Below are 19515 nucleotides of genomic sequence, written 5' to 3'. Positions count from 1 at the left end.
ATCCCAAGTACTGAGAATCAAGGAAGAGATTCTGATGTTTCAAACCCCACATAAAGTAGTTACAATTAAGATGCTGAAACTAAATAGAAGAGAAAATCAGCTCATTAAGATAAAGTTACACTTAGAGCAAAGTAGACCACCTGAATTTATACAAAATATTTTCATGCAGTATTGTATAGATAATTATTATAATCAGACTATTACCTCATATGATCTCTTTAATCATGTCCAAAACAGATGTATGTGTGGCCTGAAATATATTGCTTAAACGCTGCCAAAAGTAGTAGATGTAGATAATGATGTTTCTCTGTTTCCAAGTGCAATGCTATACACTATATTTGTCTTCTTGAATTCATGTCTCAGTCTCCTTTAAGGTTATGGCATATGAATTATTTGATATAAATTCATTTCTGTCTCTTCTCCCAAATCATGATAATGACTTCTCTATATATATATATTTAAGTTTTGTTAGTTTTTCAGTAAGCAAATACTTAAATTTTTAAAAGATTTTTAAAAATTTATTTATTTATTCCATTTTGTTGCTCTTGTTGTTTGATTATTGTAGCTATTATTGCTGTTGTTATTGATGTCATTGTTGTTGGATAGGACAGAGAGAAAAGGAGAGAGGATGGCAAGATAGAGACGGTGAGAGAAAGATAGACACCTGCAAACCTGCTTCACCGCCTGTGAAGTGACCCCTGTGCAGGTGGGGAGCTGGGGGCCCCAACCAGGATCCTTACACCATTCCTTGAGCTTTGTGCCACCTGCACTTAACCCAAGCAAACACTTTCTACTGAGAGTTTATCACATAAGTACAAAACATTAGTGAATATATTCATACACAGAAGTCACAGATTCTCTTTGCACCTCAGGTAAAACAAATAGATGAAAGTTTCAGTACTATATAAAATATGTTCCAACTTTGATATTACTATGTGAGGAAAAGATAATATTAAGAAAACTGACAGTAGCAAAATTACAATACATCACAAATATTTTTGATTTATGTATGTATGTATATTTATATTTCACTCATCCAATATCTTTAACCAAATGCTAGTATTAAATTTTATTCATAATTAATTTCCTCTTCCTTCATTAAATGATGCTGAAAGATTATATGAATATATGTATGCCCTTTCAAAGAAGGTTTTTGTTTTGGTTTTGGTTTTTTATTGCCATCAGGATTGTCACTGGGGCTTGGTGCTGGCATAAGAATCCTCAGCTCCTGGTGACCATTTTCTTTCTTTCTACTTTAATTTTTATTTGACAGGACAGAGAGAAATTGAGAGGGACAGAGAGAGAGGGAGGAAGATAGCCACCTGCAGACCTGCTTCACTGCTCATGAAATGTCCTCCCTGTAGGTGTGGGACAGGGCTTACAACCTAGATCCCTGCATGGTGATATGTGTGCTTAACAGAGTGTGCCTCTGCTGGTCCCTTCATAGAAGTCTTTAAAATACAGCATTGAACCTCAGTGATTGATAGCATAGTGGTTTATAATTGACACTATTAATTCCCACTTCTAGGTCCAGACATATGAAATTATGGCACAGGAAGCAATTATCTTTTTTATTTTAATTTATTTTACTATTTATTTATTTATTCCCTTTTTGTTGCCCTTATTGCTTTACTGTTGTTGTTATTGATGTCGTTGTTGCTGGATAGGACAGAGAGAAATGGAGAGAGGAGGGGAAGATAGAGAGGGGGAGAAAAAGATAGACACCTACAGACCTACTTCACCGCCTGCAAGTGGGGAACCGGGGGCTTGAAATGTGTTCCTTCTGCCAGTCCTTGTGCTTTGTACCATGTGTGCCTCACCCGCTGTGCTACGCCCCCACTCCCAGAAATCATCTTAAATATAATTAGACTTACACAATTAAGGGGCTGGCCTGGCTACATTGAGGCAGGCATATGGTGAACAACAAGTAAAAGAAAAATTTTTTTGGCAAATGATTAGAACTAGAAATTTAACACTTACACTCAGTCATTTCCTTAAAACTGAAAAAAAATCTGTGCTGAATAGCTTTTACACCCCAGATGGTGATATATTCTGTTTCTTAGAAAAACTAAATATATAATGAAAAGGAAAGGAAACTTTTATCACAAGACACTAAATATAACAGTAAGTGCATGAGAATAGAGCTAAGGTCACAGAATATAACAATTAGCATATAGATGTGTAAGTGAACTTCATGGAGAAGTGGCTTTTTTTTAATCAAGATTATTGCTGAGGATAAACTCTACTCCAACAAATTCAGCAGACATGATTTTCTGTACTCTTTCTTTCTAAAAGAGGGTGAGAGATAAATGAAAGATGATTGATAAATTATATATATGTATATATATGATAGAGTATATATATATATATATATATATATATAGAGAGAGAGAGAGAGAGAGAGATGATAGATATACGATATGATATGATACAATACGATTACTACATAATAGACAGGCAACTATAGCACTGTTCCACTGCTCATGAAGTTTCCCCTCTGCAGCTGGGGTCTAGGGTCTTAACCCTGGGTTCTAGTGTATGATAATGTTTGTATTTTACTGGGTAAAGTAAATTTTTATATATTGATTTATTTAACTATTTTCTTTTAGGAAAATAACTGTCTTTTTAGTTGTAACAATGAAAAGCAATAGTCGATTTATCACTTAAACTTGCTTCCCTTATTGTCAAATGGCAAAACCTTCATATTCTCCTAGAGTTTGTAAAATAAATTTATAGGGATAATGAAATTAAAGAGAAATGTATCTGTGGAATATGTTTTTAAGTTTACTATGACAGTTGTCTTCCATCCATTTTCTCAATTTCTGGCCTCCACATAGAATCTTCACAATTATATAACTACAGAAGCTTAAGTCTGATACTTTAAGGGACTGGTGTTACACATCATCACTTACTTTCCTTTAGGAAGATAGAAAGTAGTATAACAATGGCTGGCCGTTGAGTCCCTGGTATTTTATTAGTTTGTTAAACAATATGTCAAAACAATTGCAAAGCAGATTACTTCAACAAAAGGCAAAATAGGTCATTAACAAGGGGAACAAAATGGACAAAGGACATCTGCAGAAGGGCTGTGCCCTAGATATTAAGGCCATCAACTCTTTTGTAACATATTTTAAGATTTCTCCTAATTAGTACCCTGATAGAATCTTCACAGATATATAGCTACAAGGCTAATAAGTTACATACTTCCTTATTTGTAAAATGTGTCTTCTTTTTTTATTTTCAAATTTTTTTATTTATAAAGAGGAAACACTGACAAAAAACACAGGATGAGGGGTACAACTCCACACCATTCCCATCACCAGAACTCCATATCTGCTCCCCTCCCCTGATAGCTTTTCTATTCCTTAACCCTCTGGGAGTATGGACCCAGGGTCATTATGGTTTGGAAGGTCTGGCTTCTGTAATTGCTTCCCCACTGAACATGGGCATTGGCAGCTCGATCCATACTCCCAGACTGTCACTCTTTCCCTAGTGAGGCATGGTTCTGGGGAAATGGGGCTCCAGGACCTATTGGTGGGGTTGTCTGCCCAGGGGAATCTGGTTGACATCATCTTGGCATCTGGACCATGGTGGCTGAAAGAAGAGTTAACATATAAAGTCAAACAAATTGTTGACTAATGATGAACCTAAAGGATGGAGTAGTGCAGGTAAAGAATTGGAGGGGTCTCTGTTTTGTAGTTAGTAGGTCTATTTTAGTTATATTTCAGAGGACCCATGACTATATTTTTTTTTATGAGCCTGACATCTTATATGTAGGTGGATACAAGTTGTTGTCTGGGTAGATGATCCTATGGCTGGAAAAAAGGACCAGAAAGCTGGATCAGGGAAGAGAGTAGCTCCCAAATATGGGAAAGGTGCATATATATTGTTAATTGTACACCCTACTGATTTGATCTGATCTGGGGCCCATATTCAGCTTTCTCCATAATTACCAGTCACCTCTAACAGTTTATCAGGAACAACACAATAGACCCCTTTATGGGCCCCCAGAGGACCTTGACCTCCATGTGTATCAACAAAGATAGAGAATGTTCCATCCTCCAAAGGGAGGCTGAACAACATACTCTGTGTTCCACCTGAGGCAGATGTGTCCTGAAATTGGAGCAGCTTGGAATGTGCCTACTCATGACCACAGAATGTGAGCTCAGATCTACAGGGATGCAGAGGTCACATAGGATTCAAATCATGTCTTCTAAGCTATGGCAAGATGCTCTGGTACTTAACTGTGACATACATAGACACCAGTTAGTTGTCAGATTTGCTGACTAATTGTGCCATAAATTGTGCAAACCTGCAGCAGGCACAAGCCTGGAATGCTAAGATGTGTATATGTATCTACAAGTTGTACCCCAACATCATGCCAACTCATATAGTCAGGTTTTGTTGTTATATTGCTTTACTGCAGAGATAATTACACTTTCAGATAAGTCTCTAACAAACTTACTAGGAAGAGATACTACTATTTTTTTTTTTCCCTCCAGGCTTATCACTGGGGCTTGGTGCCTACACTATGATTCCACTGCTATTGGAGACTTTTTTTTCCCCTTTTTTGTTGCCCTTGTTGTTTATCATTGTTGTTGCTGTTACTATTGTTCTTATTACTGTCAGGGTACCTTTTTCCCTTTCATTTTCCTTTTTTTAGCATTGTTGTGGTTATTATTATTGTTGTTATCAATGTCATTGTTGTTGGATATGTCAGAGAGAAATCTAGAGAGGAGGGGAAGACAGAGGGGGAAAGAACGATAGACACCTGCATACCTGCTTCACCACCTGTGAAGCAACCCCCCTGCAGGTGGGGAACCGGGAGCTTCAACCTTATGCCGGTTGTTGTGCTTCACACTACGTGCGCTTAACCTGGTGCGCTAACGCCCCACTACTATCTTTTTAAACAATTATTGTCCAGATGTGAGAAAATGAGTATTCTAAACAATTTTACAGTCTGTCCCTTGATACAGTGGATTTCACAAAATATTAAAATGACCCCACATTACACTCAGTAAATCATGTATACAAAGTGTGATATACTGAGTAATTTCTATTCTGTATTTTTTATTTTTTTTATTCTCATATTAATTAAATAGTGATCTACATGGCTACAAATTGATCAGAGTGTACATAAACATCATTCCCACTACCAGAAGGCTGTGTCCCACCTAATCCCCCCCATTTTTTTTTTATTTCCACTAAGGTTATTGCTGGGGCTCAGTGCCTGCACTGCAAATCCACTACTCCTGGTGGTAATTTTTTTTTTTGTCCTTTTCCTTGATAGGGAGAAATTGAGGGGGAAGACAGAGAAGGATGCAGAAAGAGAGATACCTGCCTCCCGGCTTCATCACTCTTGAATCTTTCCACTGTCAATGGGGTCCAGGGGTTTGAGCAGGAATCCTTTTGAGCTCAGCCTGGTGCCCCACCATCCAGCCTTTTCTACCTGTGAATTTACAGCAACCTCTTTATCATTTAAAATATTCTGTGTATTGGACAAGTAAGAAAATTAGATTCATGTCATAAAATAAAAACTTATAAAATTATGAAAATTAAATTAACATTCAATGTAAATCTAAAAGTATCAGATATCAAAGCAATATGAAATGAAAGAAAAATATTAATACTTTTTTCAGTGTTAGAATTTATTTTTAAGGCTACAGTAAGAGGAAAAAAAATGGGGACTGGGTGGTGGCAGTACACAATACCATTGGAGAGGACCCAAGTTCAAGCCTCACTCTCTGCTTGCAAGGTCCTGTTTCATGAGTGATGAAGCAGATCTGCAGGTGTCTTTCTTTATCTCTTCCTCTTTCTTTTCAAGTCTCTATCTAATGAAAGTAGGAAAATTTGGATGTCAGGAGCAATGGATTCATGCTACTGGCACTGAGCTTTATCGATCACTTTAGTGACAATAAAACAAATAGAAAGGAAGGAAGGAAGGAAGGAAGGAAGGAAGGAAGGAAGGAAGGAAGGAAGGAAAGAAGAGAGGTAGGGAGGGGGAAAAATTGGCTTATTGATGAAAGAACAAAGAAATCACTCCATGGAAGAGAACAAACATTCCAAACATTAACACATCACATATAAACATTGTCTTTGAAAGAAGAGCCAAAAGATAGGCGGTAGCGCTGAGGGTTAAGTGGACGTGATGCAAAACACAAGGGCTGGTGTAAGGATTCCGGTTCAAGCTACCTGCAGGGGAGTCGCTTCACAGGCTGCGAAGCAGGTCTGCAGGTGTCTGTCTTTCTCTTCCCCTCTCTGTCTTCCCCATCTCTCTCCACTTCTCTGTCTTATCCAACAACGAAGGAATCAATAACAACAACAATAATAACTACAATAATGAAACATCAAGGGCAGCAAAAGGGAATAAATAAAGTAAATCTTAAAAAGAATAGTCTTGGAGACTGCAGGAAGATGGCGGACTGAGAAGCTGCTAGCGGCTGAGCTCCGGCCACATCTCCTGGAAACGGTAGGATTTTCTGCCTTTAGCAGGGAGCCAATAAGGGGTCCTAGCGGTGACACACAGGAGGTGACTATAACTTAATTTGGGTTAAGAATTAGAGTAAAGGTGGCACAGACTAGCAAGCGGCTGCTCCAGACTTCCCAGGCAGTGGCAGGCAAGGCGGGCGCGCCAGGCACTGTCTTCCGCCTGGAAAGGCGGCTCCTCCGCCGGTTGCAGAGTGCTGCTGGGCAGCCGGCAGGGGACCGGGAGAGAGCACTGTAGCTTGGGGGCCTTCTCTTGGGAGTCTCCGGGGACCACCACGACCCTGAGGGCGGATCCGAAGACTTCTTGAGTATAGCTCTCATTGGATCAAAGGACTTGGAGCTAGTTTTCATTTTCATGAAATCCTTTAAAAAAGTCTGGAGGGGGGGTTTCCCGGAAGATGGCAGACTGAGAAGCTGCTAGCAGCTGAGCTTCTACCACATCTCCTAGAAACAGTAGGATTTTCTGCCTTTAGCAAGCCAGCCAATAAGGGGTCCTAGCGGTGAAACCAAGGTAGTGACTATAACTTAATTTGGGTTAAGAATTAGAGTAGGGAAAAAAGGGGAAAAAAATTTTTTTTCTTCTTCCTTTTAATTTTCAAGCATACCTCCTTTCAGCCCCCCCCACCCCAAGCAGTCCCTGGGGACCAGCTCCTAGCAGGATCCGCCACACCACCAAATAGGGTGCTTTTTTGAATTCACTGATACACATTTGGGAATTTCCTTTCACTGCTCTTTAATTACAGCTCTTTTTCTTATCTTCTCATTTTCTCTCTCTTGTCTCTCTCTGGGGAAAAATTTTTTTTTTCTTCTTCCTGTTAATTTTCAAGCATACCTCCTTCCAGCCCCCCCCCACCCCAAGCAGTCCCAGGGGACCAGCTCCTAGCAGGATCCCCCACACCACCAAACAGGGTGCTTTTTTGAATTCACTGATACACATTTGGGAATTTCCTTTCACTGCTCTTTAATTACAGCTCTTTTTCTTATCTTCTCGTTTTCTCTCTCTAGTCTCTCTCTCTCTCTCTCTTTTTTAATCTTGTCATACACTTCTTCCCTCTTCTTTGCCTTTCTGAATTTGTGAATTATTTTGGGCAAAAAACTGACTCAGAGTGGACTCTCTATGTGTGTACATCTGTTCTAGTTCCCTTTCCCCCTTGTTACCCCTAGAATATGCAGTGGATAGTAGATTTGCATAACTGTCTATCCTTGCTATCCTTTCTTTCTTTTCTCTCTCCTCACTGGGATTTGGTTACTATTTTTTCACAGATTGGAGAAATTGTTTGCTAACTGGTAAGGATTAAACTACTTCAATACTTACTTCACTTGCTACTGTAATTCCTGAGGTTGGTGAGTGCAATTGTCATAAAGGTATTTAGTAGAGTGATACTTGTACTCAAGACACAACAACTGAGGAACAACAGAGCATAAAAAAAAAGAAACACAGAAATCAAACAAAATGGGTAGATCAAAAACAAATAAAACTGCTACTCCAATGAATGAAGACAAGAGCCCAGAAGAAACTACAAATCAGCCAGAAGTAACCATAGATAAGAAAAGTATGCTAGCAATAATAAACTTATTAATCACAGAAACGAAAACAACACTGGAGGAAAGGAATGGCAGTATTAGGGAAACAACAGTTGAGACCCCCAAGGAAAATACTGATTATCTTGAGGCAATTAGAGAACTGAAAGCTGAAATAGCTGTAATGAAGAAAAAAGTTGAGGCAAGGGAAAGCAGACTAACAGAAGCAGAAAACAGAATTAGTCAGCCAGAGGATGAGTTAGAGAAAACAAAGAAAGAGGTGAAAGAGCTTAAAAAGAGATTGAGAGACACTGAAAACAACAACAGAAACATATGGGATGATCTCAAAAGAATTAAGATTAGTATAATTGGCCTTCCAGAGGAAGAAAGAGAGGAAGGAGAAGCAAACATTCTAGAGGAAATAATAGAAGAAAACTTCCCAGACCTGAATAACAGAAAGGATATCAAGATTCTTGAGGCCCAGAGAGTTGCAAACAGAATCAACCCAGACCTGAAGACACCAAGACACACCATAGTCACAATGAAGAGAAGAAAGGATAAAGAAAGGATCCTAAAGGCAGCAAGAGAGAAAAAAATAATGTCACATACAAGGGAAAACCCATAAGATTATCTGCAGACTCTCCACTCAAACTCTAAAAGCCAGAAGGGAGTGGCAGGATATCTATCGAGCCCAAATAAAAAAGGGTTTCAACCAAGGATAATATATGCTGCTAGAATTTCATTCAAACTAGATGGAGGGATCAAAACCTTCTTAGATAAACAACAGCTAAAGGAGGCAACCTTCACCAAGCCGGCCTTGAAAGAGGTACTAAAATATCTCTTATAAACAAGAACATCACTATAATACTTGCAATATATCAGAGCAAACAAATTTTTTTAGAACAATGGCACTAAAATACATTAAATCCATACTATCAATAATTGTCAATGGCTTAAACTCACCCATCAAAAGGCACAGGGTGGGGGATGGATCACAAACATAACCCAACCATATGCTGCTTGCAAGAATCCCATCTGTCACAACAAGATAAACACAGACTTAAAGTGAAAGGATGGAAAACTATCATACAGGCTAACGGACCACAAAAAAGGGGAGGAACAAACATTCTCATCTAAGACACGATAGATTTTAAATTAAATAAAGTAATAAAAGATAGGCAAGGATATTACATAATGATTAGAGGATCAATCAGCCAAGAAGACTTAACAATTATTAACCTCTATGCACCCAACGAGGGACCATCTAAATACATTAAGCATCTACTGAAAGAATTTTAAATTTAAAAATACATCAATAGTAATACAATAATAGTGGAAGACATCAATACCCAACTCTCACACTTAGACAGATCAACAAAGCACAGAACCAATAAAGATACAAGATAATTGAATGAAGAGATTGACAGACTAGACCTCTTGGACATTTTCAGACTCCTCCACCCCAAAAAACTGGAATACACCTTCTTTTCAAATCCACATAACACATACTCAAGGATAGACGACATGTTAGGCCACAAAGACAGCATCAATATATTCAAGAGCATTGAAATCATCCCAAGTATCTTCTCAGACCACAGTGGAGTAAAACTAACATTTAACAACAAACAGAAAATTATTAAAACACAGAATTTGGAAACTAAACAACATGCTCCTTAAGAACCACTGGGTCAGAGACTCACTCAAACAGGAAATTCAAATGTTCCTGGAAACTAATGAAAATGAAGACACAACCTATCAAAATATTTGGGACACAGCTAATGCAGTACTGAGAGGGAAACTTATAGCCATACAATAACATATTAAACACCAAGAAGAAGCTCAAATGAATGACCTTACTGCACACCTCAAGGACTTAGAGGAAGAGGAACAAAGGAACACTAAAGCAACCAGAAGGACAGAAATCACTAAAGTTCGAGCAGAAATAAACAACATTAAAAATAAAAGAACCATACAAAAGATCAATGAAGCCAAATGTTGGTTCTTTGAAAGATTAAACAAAATTGACAAACCCCTAGGCAGACTCACCAAACAAAAAAGAGAGAAGACTCAAATTAATAGAATTGTAAACAATGGAGGTGATATCACAACTGACACCACAGAAATCCAGAGAATCCTTTGAAACTTCTATAAAGAACTATATGCTACCAAGCTAGAGAATCTGGAAGAAATGGAACAATTCCTAGAAACCTATGCACTTCCAAAACTGAATCAAGAAGAACTACAAAATCTAAATGCACCAATCACGGACAAAGAAATTGAAACCGTTATTAAGAATCTCCCCAACAACAAAAGTCCTGGACCAAATGGCTTCACAAACGAATTCTACAAAACTTTCAGGAAACAGTTAATAGCCATACTTCTTAAGCTATTCCATAAGATTGAAGAAACAGGAATACTCCATTCCACTTTCTATGAAGCCAACATCACCCTGATACCAAAAGCTGATAGGGACAGAACAAAAAAGGAAAACTACAGACCAATATCTCTGATGAACATAGATGCCAAAATATTAAACAAGATCTTAGCCAACCGGATACAGCAACATATCAAAAAAATTGTTCATCATGACCAAGTGGGATTCATCCCAGGAATGCAAGGCTGGTTCAATATCCATAAGTCAATCAATGTCATTCACCACATCAATAAAAGCAAAGCCAAAGACCACATGATTATCTCAATAGATGCAGAGAAAGCCTTTGACAAAATCCAACACCCGTTTATGCTCAAAACTCTACAAAAAATGGGAATAGATGGGAAATTCCTCAAGATAGTGGAGTTTATATATAGCAAACCTACAGTCAACATCATACCCAATGGACAGAAGCTGAAAGCATTCCCCCTCAGATCTCAGACTACACAGGGCTGTCCACTGTCACCATTACTCTTCTTGCCATAGCAATCAGGCAAGAGAAAGAAATCAAAGGAATACTTATTGGAAGGGAAGAAGTTAAGCTCTCACTATTTGCAGATGATATGATAGTATACATAGAAAGACCTAAAGAATCCAGCAGAAAATTACGGGAAGTTATTAGGCAATACAGCAAGGTATCAGGCTACAAAATCAATGTACAAAAATCAGTGGCATTTCTTTATGCAAACACTAAATCCGAAGAAGAAGACATCCAGAAATCACTCCCATTTACTGTTTCAGCAAAATCAATCAAATACCTGGGAATAAAGTTGACCAAAGAAGTGAAAGACTTGTATGCTGAAAACTATGAGTCGCTACTCAAGGAAATAGAAACTGATACCAAGAAATGGAAAAATATCCCATGCTCATGGATTGGAAGAATAAATATCATCAAAATGAATATTCTCCCCAGAGCCATATACAAATTTAATGCAATACACATCAAAGTTCCACCAAGCTTCATTAAGAGAATAGAACAAACACTGTAATCATTTATCTGGAACCTTAAAACACCTAGAATTGCCAAAACCATCTTGAGGAAAAGAAACAGAAATGGAGGCATCACACTCCCAGACCTTAAACTGTATTATAAAGCCATCATCATCAAAACAGCATGGTACTGGAACAAAAAGAGGCACACAGACCAGTGGAACAGAATTGAAAGCCCAGAAGTAAATCCCAACACCTATGGGCATCTAATCTTTGATAAGGGGGCCCAAAGGATTAAATGGAAAAAGGAGGCTCTCTTCAATAAATGGTGCTGGGAAAACTGGGTTGAAACATGCAGAAGAATGAAATTGAACCACTTTATGTCACCAGAAACAAAAATCAACTCCAAATGGATCAAAGACCTAGATGTCAGACCAGAAACAATCAAATACTTAGAGGAAAACATTGGTAAAACACTTTCCCACCTACACCTCAAGAACATCTTTGATGAATCAAACCCAATTGCAAGGAAGACTAAATCAGAAAAAAAGCCAATGGGACTACATCAAATTGAAAAGCTTCTGCACATCCAAAGAAACTATTAAACAAACAGAGAGACCCCTCACAGAATGGGAGAAGATCTTCACATGCCAGACATCAGACAAGGAACTAATCACCAAAATATATAAAGAGCTCAGCAAACTTAGCACCAAAAAAGCAAATGATTCCATCCATAAATGGGCAGAGGATATGAACAAAACATTCACTACAGAGGAGATCAAAAAGGCTAACAAACATATGAAAAACTGTTCTAGGTCACTGATTGTCAGAGAACTGCAAATTAAGACAACACTAAGATACCACCTCACTCCTGTAAGAATGGCATACATCAAAAAGGACAGCAGCAACAAATGCTGGAGAGGATGTGGGGACAGAGGAACCCTTTTACATTGCTGGTGGGAATGTAAATTGGTACAGCCTCTGTGGAGAGCAGTCTGGAAAACTCTCACAAGGCTAGATATGGACTTTCCATATCATCCAGTAATTCCTCTCCTAGGGTTATACCCCAAGGACTCCATAACACCCAACCAAAAAGAGGTGTGTACTCCTATGTTCATAGCAGCACAATTCATAATAGCTAAAACCTGGAAGCAACCCAGGTGCCCAACAACAGATGAGTGGCTGAGAAAGCTGTGGTATATATACATAATGGAATACTATGCAGCTATTAAGAACTATGAACCCACCTTCTCTGACCCATCTTGGACAGAGCTAGAAGGAATTATGTTAAGTGAACTAAGTCAGAAAGATTAAGATGATTATGGGATGATCCCACTCATCAACAGAAGTTGACTAAGAAGATCTGAAAGGGAAACTAACATCAGGACCTGATCAAATTGTAAGTAGGGCACCAAAGTAAAAACCCTGTGGTGAGGGGTAGACATGCAGCTTCCTGGGCCAGTGGAGGGTGGGAGTGGGTGGGAGGGATGGGTGACAGTCTTTTGGTGGTGGGAATGGTGTTTATGTACACTCCTAGCAAAATGTAGACATATAAATCAGTTGTTAATTAATATGAGAGGGGGAAAATCAGTTGTATGTCTCAAAGTTTCTCCAAACATAAACTGAATCTTTTTAATATATAGGCTGTGTATTTGATATGCGGACTCTCTCAAAAGCCTAGACCAAGTAGATTAGAAGCATCCAATAGCACAGATATATACAAGATACTGGATACTGTACAGCAAACCCTAACAAAAGGACTTTTCAAAGTCAACCCAATTACCAAATAATGTGATGATAACATTAACTATTGATTGTCTTTTTGAACCCTAAGACAGCAGGGACCTCACATCTCCACTATAGAGCCCCTACTTCCCCCAGTCTTGGAACCCTTGGATAGGTCCCACTTTCCCGTATGCGTCTCCTAATCCATACCAAATAATATTGCATCCGCCGATCACAACTTAACCAAAGCAACGATTGCCACCTCAACATGCTTCACCTCAGTCTGTGTCCAGAGACTTCACGTGTTGAATGACAACCCTTCACCTTCATTACTCGGGTGAGACCTTTCCTTTTATAGTACACTCTAATTTCATCTCAGGTGGTTCACTTTCTAACAAAGTCCCATAACCTAAATATACACCAGTTTCTCTGAGAGAGAGCTTATGTTCACACTTATCCATAAACTACTGCAAAATATATACCTGAAAGCAGAAGTACACTAGAGTTTGCAGTGAGTACCTCCCTAACACTTGCTCTCTCCACTATTCCAAGCTTGGGATCCATGATTGCTCAACAATTTGTTTGGCTTCGTATGTTAACTCTCTTTTCAATCACCAGATTCCAGATGCCACCAGGATGCTGGCCTGGCTTCCCTGGATTGAAGACCCTACCAATGTGTCCTGGAGCTCAGCTTCCCCAGAGACATACCTTACTAGGTAAAGAGAGAGGCAAACTGGGAGTATGGACTGACCAGTCAACACCCATGTTCAGCGGGGAAGCAATTACAGAAGCCAGACCTTCTACCTTCTGCAACCCTCAATGACCCTGGGTCCATGCTCCCAGAGGGCTAGAGAATGGGAAAGCTATCATGGGAGGGGGTGGGTTATGGAGATTGGGTGGTGGGAATTGTGTGGAGTTGTACCACTCCTACCTATGGTTTTGTTCATTAATCCTTTCTTAAATAAAAAAAAAAAGAATAGTCTTTTCAAGATATATATTAGAATGGGGCACATATAAACATCAAAAAATAAATACAAATACTTCACATGAATCAGACATCCAAATGCAAAATGTAAATCTCTAAAGTTCCTGAATGATAACAAAGATGAAAATCTGAGTGTTCCTGTATTCTGCTCTATCAGAACATACAACAGTAGTAGCAATAAAACTAAACTAGCTTATAATTGTGGGAAATAAGACTGGAAAATCGGAGAGTGAATCTGTATTGCCACATGAGTGATTTATGTTTAAACCTAGTCCCCACAGCTTTGGAGGTACCTACAATGCTGTGCTATCTTTGTTTCTCTGTCATGGTTTCTATCCAAAAAAAAAAAAAATTCATTCAGGAACAGTGGAGTTCTAGCAACGGACAAAAAATATGTAGCAAATGTATGAGTAGATATTAACTCAAGAAGATGTAGATGAAAGATATCACCGTGAGATCTACATTGCATATAATGAAGAAACTGCAAAGTAAAACTAGAATGAAGTGACAGTAGGCATCACATTTAGTAGTAAAAGAATTGGGCTGATTCTAAAGAGTTTATGTGTTCATGGTGTATTGTTAAAAAATTGAATTCTTCACTGACATGTTTCTGTGAAGTAGGTTCCCCTAGAGTTACTTTCAATAGGGAAACACTGAAAAAGTATGGATTTATTTACAAATACTTTATATTTGTAGAAATTTCAAATCTGACTGTTTAAGAGGCTAAAATCATTAGTAATTGTAGCACTATCTTAATTACTGAATATTGAAAATTACTAAGATTCTTAAACACATGAATTTTGTCCCTGAGAAAATATGAATATTTTCCATTAAAATACATATGCACCTGTTGGTATCTTTATGTAGACAAAATTCTCAAACAAAATTGCTGAGAATATTTAGTTTATGTTAGTGTAGCTCATCTACAATCCGAGGAATTTACACTACAAGTTTAATTTAACTTGAAGCAAACTGTGGTTTTTCATAATTTAACTTCACATTTGGGAAAAAAAAAAAGCAACAAACTGCTGATCCAGAGATTTAACTAGCCTTAAACTGTTTCATCAAAGTATAAAGATCTTATACTAACTTAGAATCTGTGTTGATGTTGACCATATATCCTCACTATTTTTTTTTCCTATTTGCCTCCAGGGTTATTGCTGCGGTTCAGTGCCTGCACTGTGAATCCACTGCTCCTGGAGATTATTTTTTTCCCCTTTTGTTGTCCTTGTTGTTTTAGCCTTGTTGTGGTTATTACCCGTGTTGTTGATGTCCTTGTTGGATAGGACAGAGAGAAATCAAGAGAGGAGGGGAGAAAGAGAGGGGGAGATAAAGACAGATGCCTGCAGAACCTGCTTCACAGCCTGTGAATTGACTCCTCTGCAGGTGGGGAGCCAGGGTCTCAGGATACTTCCGCAGGTCCTTGCACTTTGAGTCACGTGTGCTTAACCCACTGTACCACCCAACTCCCATTTTATCACTTTTTGAAACAAAGCTTTATTTATTTATAAATGAGAGAGAAACAAATGAGAGAGAATGAGAAATTCACTCTGGCACCAGAAATGCCAAAGACTGAACTCAGTACCTCATGCTTGAGAATCCATTGCCTTATCTACTACATCACATCTCCAGACTAGGAGCACTTTAATTTAACTCCCACTCAGACTTTGGGAAGCTTTACTCTTATTTATTTATTTATTTATTTATTTATTTATTTATTTAATAATGATAGACAAGACCACAGGATAAGAGGGATACAATTCCACAAAATTCCACATCTTATTCCCTTCATTGGAAGCTTTCCTATTCTTTATCCTCCTGGGAGTATGGACCCAGGATAATTATGGGGTGCAGAAGGTGGGAAGTTTAGATTCTGTAATTACTTCACCTCTGGTCATGGATATAGGCAAGTCGATCCATACACCCAGCCTGTTTTTATCTCTTGCTAGTGGGCCAGGGCTCTGGAGAGGTAGAGTTCAAGATCACATTGGTGACTGTCCAGGGAAGTCACACTGTTTTCATGGTAGCATCTGTAATTTTCTGACTGAAAAACATTGAGATATAAAGCAGAACAAATTATTTAATAATAATGAACTTATAGGTAAGAATACAGCAGATGAGAATTGGAGTCTTGATGTTGAAAGGATGTAGGAAACCTATTTTAGGTATATTCCAAGGGAGTCCATAATTTTACCAACTTTTGCCTGAGCCTGACAGCTAACTTGCAGGTGGGCTAAAGACACTGGCTGGGCAGATGGTGTCAGAGTTGGAGATAGGACTAGAAAGCTAGACTGGGAAAGATTCAGAAAATTCAGAAAATTCAAATTCAGAAAATGTATATAAATATTGTTAACTGTAAACCTCATCAATTTGATCTAGGGCCCAGATTTGGCTCAGGAGCCTTGTGTAACCTCTGCATTATGTATTGAGTTTGCATTGCATGCTAAGAGCTAGGAACATTCTAGGTTGTACTGCATTCAGGATCAATCTTCCTTGAGTGGAAGAGTATGTTGACCCAACTTTCCTTCAAAGAGTGAGTCAGTCCCTACCATTTTTTGTTTCACCTTGACAAAAGGGTACATGATGATGTTCCTGATGGAGATGACCAGTGACAGTGAAGAGAGGGATCTGTAAGAGATGTAGGCCCATCATGGTCATGTGGGAATCCCAGGCTTCCCTGACTAGGGCCCGGATGATGGGGTGGCATGGTGGTGACCAAAAGAGTCATCATTAAATTATGCCAGTCTCTTGCTCTTATACAGCCTTTGCTGTCCTTACTTTATCTGACAAGGTTAGCCTTAGGGTGGTAGAGTAAAGTGAAATAGGAAGTAGGTTAGAAGGGTAACTAGGTCTAAGTAGAAACTATTTGATTAAGTAAGTACTTTATGGTGTATTATTTGGGTCTTTCTACATGCTTGCTACACTTACTGAGTCACTGAAAACTATTATGCACTTTTACTTTAAGGTGTATATTTTCCCCTAACTTATGGATACATGTGCACATGTGCATGGTCTCATGGGCCATGCTGGTCTATATCTAGGTTTTTGTTAGGAAGTGTGCCACCCAAAATAGAACTAACGAGTCCTATCAACCAGGAAAGGTCTCACCAGAGTAATGAGATGGTATCTCTTGATACAGTCTGAAGTGAAACATGTTGAGGTGTTACAGATTTGGTTGGGATCAGCATATATAATATCAAATGGTAAGGGCCTAGAGAAGAATGAAGGGGACTGACCCATGCCTCAGAGGTTCCACTACAGGGAAAAAAAGGGCTTTATAGAGAATGGGGAGGATTCTTTCTGTCTTACAGTTTAAGAAGGCAATAGATAGCTATTGCTATAAGTTATTTGAGAATTTGGTTTACTTTGAAAATTTCAGGGTTGGGACTTATTGTTTCATACAAGACCTTACCAAGATTTATGTCAATTCATGCTATTTATAAATAACTGTATCATATATGCTGACAAGACCAGTTGCTTCTGGTCTCCCTGGTTTAAGATTACAGGTAATTTATTATTTCAAAAGACTGTCATTATTAGAAACATACTAACAATTTAAGCCCAATGTTAAAATTCAATCAGGTCATCAATATGAAACTTTAAGTACTTAGATTATAGGAATATATACCCAGAACTGGGGTCTATGCATGAAAAATTTGAGATATTCAATATATTTTCCCCTCTCATATTGATTAAATAGTGATTTATAAAAGTATTATTTAATAGGAGTGTATACTAATACATTCCTGCTATGAAAGGTCTTTCTCATCTTCTGTTTATAAATGGGATAATCCCATACTTGTCTTTATATTTCTGATTTATTTCATTTAGCATAATTCCTTCGAGCTCCATCCAGGATGCGTCAGAGAAGGTGAGCTCATTATTGTTAATAGCTAAGTAATATTTCACCACTCAGAGAACTAACCATTATATGATCACAGCCTAAGTAGTTTTCCATTGTATATATACATGCATATGTATCACAACTTTCTCAGCCATTCATCCTACCACTATTGCACTAGATTAGTCTTTTGTTGTTATTGCTGCTAGTGTTGTTAACATTGGTTTCCACTACTGTAGGACAACTTAATCAAACAGAAAAAAGAGAAGGAAAGAAAAAGAGACAGAAGAGTTTTAAATATATACATATATTGCAATGCTGAAGGTAGCTGCTTCTTGTAGTAGGAAAGGAGCTAGGTTTGAACTCGGGTAGAGCACATCATAGAGCAGGTACATTATCCACGTGCACCTTGTTGGCTCTAAACTTACCTATATTATTCTGATTATTTTAGATATGTAGTCAAATATAAATGCACTGATTTATCCATACAATACATACAAATAATTCCTTAAGAATAAGATTTTTGGGGAAGCTAATATGTCCTATTTTTTTTTATTAGCTTACCTGTCGTCTTCTATTCTTTAATCAAATCGAGCTATTATGTTTTCTGTGAAATTGTACTATTTTCAAATTTCTTGCCTCTGAAAACATACTTTTTCTTAAAATGTATATTTTCACCTTTCCAACATCCTTTTAGATTAAACTAGATGATCCTTTTCCCATTTAAGTTTCTTCAATTCTGAGCTTAAAAATAATGACTTTCTGTGAATTTCTATTGCTTTTTTTTCTTTTCTGAAGAAAAATCCTTTTATACCTTATGTGTTATAGGTATTGATCCATGAATTGCTTCCTATTATTGTCTCTGAAGTTCTGGAAACTGAGATGTTAGAATATTGTTATGTGTGACTTGTTATTCTCAATAGATGAAGAATCTGAATTTCTAATAAATATAATAACACCATGAAGAAAGAGAAACAAACAAATGTCTTTAATTTTATTTTCTCCATATAGCTTGGTTGGAAAGTAATATATATTGTCCTAGACAATAAAAAATAAAGGGGCCATTTTCTATCATAACCAATGTAACTGACTTAATATGAGAAAGACAGATGATGATCATAATGACAATAACCCAAATAATAACTAGATTCTTTTTCCAACACCAATATTTGCAAACTCACTTCTTCTAGTGTTTGCCCTTCTTCCGTAGCCAGTCAACAGCGTCAGGTTGAGCCTGATGTAAAGTTTCGAGACCTCCTTTGAATCTGGAGAGGTGGCTCACTGAGAAAATTTAATGTGATTTATGTCAGTTACTCTTTACAAGGTACCTAGGTGAATGTTTAAGCTTCATCTTGCAAATAAACAGAGTGGGCTAAGTCAGTTTTACAAAACAGAGCTAAAATTCAGTTTCCTTGATGTCTCACTCTTAAATCTGTATTTATGGTAGTGAATTCAATTATAAAAAATAAATAATAAGTGCAATCTACATCTAATACTCAACAGGTTCAAAATTAAGTAATATCTGGCTGGGTGGCTGACCATGCAAAACACATAAATACAAATAAGTCCTAGATATTTCAAGGATGTTCCCTTTTT

This window comes from Erinaceus europaeus, chromosome 14, assembly GCF_950295315.1.
Source record: "Erinaceus europaeus chromosome 14, mEriEur2.1, whole genome shotgun sequence".
In the NCBI taxonomy this organism is placed as follows: Eukaryota; Metazoa; Chordata; class Mammalia; order Eulipotyphla; family Erinaceidae; genus Erinaceus; species Erinaceus europaeus.
The sequence above is the reverse complement of the archived record's forward strand: the minus strand, read 5'-3'. Positions refer to the sequence as shown.